We start from the raw sequence: 7,623 nt of genomic DNA, 5'->3' as shown, positions 1-7,623 counted from the left end.
GTTTTGAGGAGTTTATCCATTGCATCTAATTTATCTAATTTATTGCCATAATATTGTTCATAGTATCTTCTTATATTTTTTTTATTTCTATACAGTCCTTTATATTGTCTGGAGTCTCAATTCTGATTTTATTTATTTGCAGCTTTTTTTCTTTTTTTCTTAGTATAATTTAAGCTTGTCAATTTTATTGATCTCTTAAAATAACCAACTTTTACTTCTTTGATTATGTTATTTTTCCAGCGGTAAAAATACATAACATAAAATTTACCATCTGACGTGTTTTTAAGTGCATAGTTCAGTAGTATTAATTATGTTAGTATTGTTGTGAAACAGATCTTCAGAAATTCTTCATCCTGCAAAACTGAAACTCTATACCCATCAAACAACATCAAATTCTCTTTTTTCTCCTCCCACAACCTCTAGTAACAACCATTCTATTTACTGTCCATATGAATTTGACTACTTTAGATACCTTACAAAAGTGGAATCATATGATATTTACCTTTTAGTGACTGGCTTGTTTCACTTAGAATAATGTCCTCATGGTTGGTCCATGTTGTAACATGTGACAGGATTTCCCTTCTCTTCAAAGCTGAATATTTTCGATTTTGTGAATATACCACATTTTGTTTATCCATTCATCTGTCAATGTACATTTGGGTTGTTTCCATCTCTTGATTGTTTTGAATAGTGCTGCTATGAGCATGAGAGTGCAAATATTCCGTCAAGACCCAACATTCAATTCTTTTGGATAAATACCTAGAAGTAGGATTTCTGGATCATATGGTGGCTCTATTTTGAATTTTTTGGGGGAAACTCCATACTGCTTAACATAATAGTTGCACCATTTAACAATCTCATTAATGGTACACAAGGGTTTCTGTTTCTCCACATTCTCACCAAAAGTCATCATTTTGGTTTTTTTGGTAGTAGATATCCTAATCGGTATAAGATGATATCTTATTGTGATTTTGCTTTGAATTTCTCTGATAACTAGTGATGTGGAGCATCTTTCACATACTTGTTGCCCACTTGTATATAATCATTAGAGAAATGTCTATTTAAATTCTTTGCCTATTTTTAAATCAGGTTATTTTATTTTGTTGTTGCTGGTGTTGTTGAGTTGTAGGAGTTTTTATATATTCTAGATATTAGCCCCATATCAGGCACAACATTTGCAAATATTTTCTCCTATTCTGTAGGTTGCCTTTTCACTCTGTTGATTGTGTCCTTAGATATACAAAAGTTTTTAAGTTTTATGTGCTTCCCTTTGTGGATTTTTGCTTTCATTTCCTGTGCCTTTTATGTCATATCCAAGAAATTATTGGCAAGTCCAATGTCATTAAGCTTTTCCTCTATGTTTTCTTCTAGGAATTTTATAGCTTTATGTCTTACATTTAGGTCTTTAATCCGTTATGAGTTAATTTTGTATATGGTATAAGGTATGGGACCAACTTCATATTTTTACATGTAGGAATCCAGTTTTCCTAACACTGTTTGTTGAAGATGCCGTCCTTTCCCTATTGAATTATCTTAGCATCCTTGCCAAAGATCGTTTAACCATATAAGCTAGGGTTTATTTCTCAGATCTCTGTTGTATTTCATTGGTCTATTTGTCTATCTTTATGCCAGTACAACACTGCTTTGCTTACCATAGCTTTGTAATGTTTTGAAATCAGGAAGTCTGAGTCCACCAAAATATTCTTCTTTGTCAAAATTTTTTTGGGTATTTGGAGTCCCTTGAGATTCCATATGGATTTTAAGATAAATTTTTCTATTTCTTCAAAAAATAACATTGAGATTTTGATAGGGATTTTGTTGAACTTGTAAACTGCTTTGGGCAGAATGGACATCTTAACAATATTAAGTCCTCCAATTTATGAACATGTTATGTCTTTCCATTTATTTTTGTTTTGCTTAATTTCTTTTATCAATGTTTTATAGTTTTCAGTGAACAAGTCTTTTACTTCCTTAGCTTTATTCCTAAATATTTTATTCTTTTAATACTACTTTAAATGAAATTGTTTTCTCAATTTCCTTGTGGATTCATCATTGTTAGTATATGAAAATGCAACTGATTTTTATGTGTTGATTTTGAATTCTACAACTTTTCTGAATCTATTTATTAGTCCTAACAGGTTCTTTTGGTGGAGGTTTTAGGGTTTTCTACATATAAGATCATATCATCTGTGAACAGAGATAATTTTACTACTTCCATTCCAATTTCAATGTCTTTTATTTCTTTTTCTTGCCTAATAGCACTGGCTACCATCTCCAATACTATATTAAATAGAAGTGGTGAGAGCAGCAATCCTTGCTTTGTTCCTGATCTTAGGGGAAAAGTTTGCAGTCTTTCACTATTGAGTATGATGTTAACTGTGGGCTTTTCATAAATGGTCTTTGTTATTTTGAGGTAGTTTTCTTCTATTCCTAGTTTGTGAGTGTTTCATGTCATGAAAGTGTGTTGAATCATGTCAAATGATTTTTAACCATCAATTGAGATTGTAATATTTCTTTTCTCCTTCATTCTGCTAATGTGGTGTATTACATTGATTAATTTCTATATGTTGTACCATCGTTGTAGTCCAGGAATAATTCCCACTTAGTCATGCTGTATAATCCTTTTAATATGCTATTGAATTCAGTTTGCTGGTAATTTTTAGAATTTTTGTCAATATTCCTCAGGGATATTGATCTTCAGTTTTCTTTTCTTTTAGTGCCTTTGTCTGTCTTTGGTATTAGGGTAATGCTTGAGGCATAGAATGAGCTTGGACATGTTCCCTCCTGTTCAATTTTTGGGAAGAGTTTCAAGAAAATTTGTGTTAATTCTTCCTTAAATGTTTCATATAATTCTCCAGTGAAGCCATCTGGTCCTGAGCTTTTCTGGGTTGGGAGGTTTTTGATTACTGATTCAATCTCTCTACTCCTTACTTGGTCAGATTTTCCATTTCTTCATAATTCAGTCTTGGTAGGTTGTGTGTTTCTAGGAACTTATCTATTTATTCTCGCTATCTAATTTGTTGGTGTACAATTGTTCAAAATATTCTCTTATAATCCTTTTTATTTCTTTGACATTGTTTGTAACATCCCCTTTCAAATTTTTGATGTTAGTTATTTGACTATTCTCTATTTTTTGCTTAGTTAATCCAGCTAAGAGTTTGTCAATTTTGTTGACTTTTTTCAAAAAATCAACTATTAATTTTGTTGATTTTTGTCTGTTGTTTTCTAGTCTCTATGTCTGCTCTGATCTTTTTTATCTCCTTCCTTATGCTAGCTGTGGGTTTCATTTTCTTCTTGTTTTTCTAGTTTCTTAAGGTGTAAAGAGAGGCTTTTGATTTGTGATCCTTCTTTTTTAATATATGCATTTAAAGCTATAAACTTCCCTCTTAGCTCTACTCTTGCTGCATCCCATAATCTTTTCTCATGTTCTTTTTTTGTTTTTAATTGTGGAAGAAACCATAAAATTTACAGTTTTTACCATTCTGAAATATACAATTCACTGGCATTAAGAACATGCACAATATTGTGCACTTATCACCACCATCTCTCTCCAGAACTTGTTCATCATCCCAAACAGAAATGAAGCCAACAATAAAATAACTCCCCATTTCTCCCTCCCCCCAGCCCTTGGTTAACCACCATTCTACTTTCTATATTTATGAGTTTGACTCTAGGTAGCTTATATAAGTGAAATCACAATATTTGTTCTTTTATGTCTGGATTCTTTCATTTTGCATGATGTTTGCAATGCTTATCAGTATGTATCAGAATTTCATTCTTTTTAAGGCTGAATAATATTTCACTGCATGGGTGTATCATATTTTATTTATTTATTCATCTGTTGATGGGCATCTGGGTTGTTTCTACCTTTTGACTTTTGTGAATAATGCCAATATGAACAGTCGTGTACAAATATCTAATTCTTGCTTTAAATTCTTTTGGTTTATATGGTAACTCTAAGTTTAATTTTTTGAAGAACCACCAGTTTTCCACAATGGCTGTGCCATTTGACTTTTCCACCAGCAATACACAAGGGTTCCAAGCTCTCCACATTCTCACCAAAATTTGTCATTTTCTGTTGTTTTTTTAATATCCATACTGGTAGGTATGAGGTAGTATGCCATTGTGCTTTTGATTTTTTTACCTAGCTTTATTGACATATAAATGACATATAAGATTGTATAAGTTTAAGGTGGACAATGTGATGATTTGATATGTATATATTGCTAAATATTTGCCACAATAAGATTATTTAATACATTCTTCACCTCAAATGGTTGCTATTTTGTTTTTGTTATGGTGAGAACATTAAAGCTCTATTCTCATAGCAACTTTTAAGTATAAAATACAGTATTTTTAATTATAGTCACCATGTTGTACATTACCGCCCTAGAACTTATCATCTTATAGCTGAATGTTGTACCCTTTGACCAACATCTCACCATTTCCCCCACTTCTCAGCCCCTGGCAACCACCACTCTATGCTCTGTTTCTATGAGTTTGGATTTTTTAGATTCCACACATAAATGAGATCATACAACCTGACATTTCACTTAGCATAATGCCCTCAATGTTCACCCATGTTGTTGCAAATAGTAGGATTTCCCTCTTTTTTTATGGGTGAATAATATTCAACTATATATATATGTGTGTGTGTGTGTGTATTATATCTCATTATCTTTATCCATTCATTCATCAATGGACAATTAGGTTGTATAGATGAGGTTACCAAAATGGAGTAACCTATGTCAAGACTTCTAAAATGGAGCTGGAAGTCCATTAAGGAAGTGAGCTTACGTATGTCTACAGCCAGGTGTGGACTGAACTTTTGAACTTGACCTGACCACAGAAACCACATCATGGAACAATTCCTCTTTCAGAAATGGACAAACTACTTAGGAACAACTTAACTACCTATTGGCATGTCAGCTCACTTCTTGCCAGAACTAATCATTAAGTGTTCAAGACAACTCATGTAGTCTTGTGGTTTTGCCTTCACAAACCTCTGCCTCCTTTGTCCACTTTGGAGTACATTGGAGTTTCTACTCTAATCTATGTCTCCCAAATTACAATTCCTAAGGCTCCAAATAAACTTATTACTTCTCTTGCAGGTCATGCCTTTTATTAATTGACAATTGCTTCCATGTCTTGGCTATTGTAAATAATGCTACAATGAACATGGGAGTGGAAATATCTCTTCAAGATAGTAATTTCATCTCTTTCAGATATGTACTCACAAGTGGGGTTGATGGACATATGGTAGTTCTATTTTTAACTTTTTGAGAAACCTCCATATTTTTTTCCATAGTAGAGGTACAAATTTAGCTTTCCACCAAGAGTGCACTAGGATTTCCTTTTCTTTACATCCTCAGCAGCATTTTTTTATCTCTTGTCTTTTTGATAATAGCCATTCTATAAGGTGTCAGTGATTTTGTGATTTTGATTTGCATTTCCCTGATAATTAGTAATATTGAGCACCTTGTCAGGGACTTATTGGCCATTTGTACATCTTCTTTTGAAAAATGTCTTTTCAGGTCCTCTGCCCTTTTTTTGATCGGATTATTCTTTTGCTATTAAGTTGTATGATTCCTTATATATTTTGGATATTAACTTATCATCATATATATCATTTGCAAATATTTTCCCCCATACCGTAGGTTGTCTATTTATTTTATTGATTTTTTCTTTTTCAGAATGTTCATTGTCAGTTTATAGAAATGCAACTGATTTATGTTTATTGATTTTGTATCCTGTAAATGTACTGAATTCGTTTAGTAGGTCTAAATATTTTGGTGGAGTCTTTTGGATTTTCTATATACAGAATCATGTGACCAGCAAGTAGAGACACTTTTACTTCTTTCTTTCTAATTTTAATGCCTTTTCTTTCTTTTCCTTGTCTAGTTCTTGGCAAGTACTAGTACTGGTACTTGGATAGTATGTCAAGTACTAGGTTGAATAAGAAGAGTGAGAGTGGACATACTCATCTTGTTCCTGAACTTACAGGGGAAGATTTAAACCTTTCACTGTTGATTATGATGATAGCTGTGAATTTGTCATATATTGCTTTTATTGTGTTGAGGTATGTTCCTACTAAGACTAATTTGCTGAGAGTCTTTATTGTGAAAGGATGTTGAATTTTTCAAATGCTTTTTCTGCTTCCGTGTAGATTATATGATTTTTTTTCATTCTTTTCATATAGTGTATCACATTCATTGATTTGCAAATGTGACCCACACTTGCGACCCAAGAGAAAATTCCACTTGGTCATGGTGTATGATCCCTTTAATGTGCTGTTGAATTTGATTTGCTGACTTTTTTTTTGCAAATTTTGCATCTATATTCATCAGGGATATTGGGCTGTAGTTTGTTTGTTTTCTTCTATTGTCCTTATCTGACTTTGGTGTCAAAATAATGCTGGTCTCATAAAATGGCTTTGGGAATATTCTCTCTTCTTCAGTGTTTGAGAGAATTTGAGAAAAATTGGCATTTCTTCTTTTATAAAATATTTGATGGAGTTTTTCCATGAGCCACCTGATATTGGGCTTTCTTTTGCTGGGTGGTTTAGGATTACTAATTCAGTCTCCTTATTTGTTTTTGGTCTGCTCAGATTTTCTATTCCTTCGTTAATGAGACTTGGTAGGTTGTATGTTTCCAAGAATTTATCCAGTTCTTTTAGGGTGTCAAATTGGTTGGCATATAATTTTTCATAGTAGCCTCTTATGATTCTTTGTATTTCTGTGGTATCAGTTATAAAGTGTTCCCTTTTATTTATAATTTTATTTATTGAATCTTCTCTCTTTTTTCAGTAAATCTACCTAAAGCTTTGTCAGTTTGGTTTATATTTTCAAAAAGTCAACTCAGTTTCATTTATCTTTTCTGTTATTTTTCTGCTATTTCATTTGTTTATGCTATGATCTTTATTTCCTTCCTTCTGCTAACTTTGGCCTTAGTTTGTTATTGTTTTCTTGTTCCTTGTGATGTAACGTTAGGTTGTTTATTTGAGATTTTTCTTTTTTTCTTAATGTAGGCATTTATCACTATAAACTTCCCTCTCAGAACTGCCTTTGCTACATCCCATAAGTTTTAGGATGTTCTGTTCCCATTTTTGTTTACTTCAAGATATTTTTTCCATTTTATCTTTGAGCTATTTGTTGTTTAGGAGTGTGTTGTTTGCTTTTCACATATATGTAAGTTTTTCAGTTTTCCTCCTGTTATTGATTTTTCATTTCATATCATTGTGATCTGAGAAGATACTTGGTATGATTTCAATCTTCTTAAATTTGCTAAGACTTGTTTTGTGAGCCAACATATGATCTATTCTGGAGAATGTTCCTTGTGCACTTGAGGAGAATTTGCATTCAGCTGCTGTTGGCCAGAATGTTCTGTATATGTCTGTCAGGTCCATTTGTTCTAAAGTATGCTTCAGGTCTAGTGTTTCCTTATTGATTTTCTGTCCAGATAATCTATACATTGTTGAAAGTGGAGTATTGAATTCCCCTCCTATTATTGTCTGTTGTCTATTTCTCCCTTCAAATCTGTTAGTATTTGCTTCCTGTATTTAGGTGTTCTTGGGTGCATACTTATTTACAATGGTTATACTTCCTTGATGAGTGCACTCCTTTA

This window comes from Equus caballus, chromosome X (genome assembly GCF_041296265.1).
Source record: "Equus caballus isolate H_3958 breed thoroughbred chromosome X, TB-T2T, whole genome shotgun sequence".
Lineage (NCBI taxonomy): Eukaryota > Metazoa > Chordata > Mammalia > Perissodactyla > Equidae > Equus > Equus caballus.
This window is presented reverse-complemented; position numbering follows the sequence as displayed.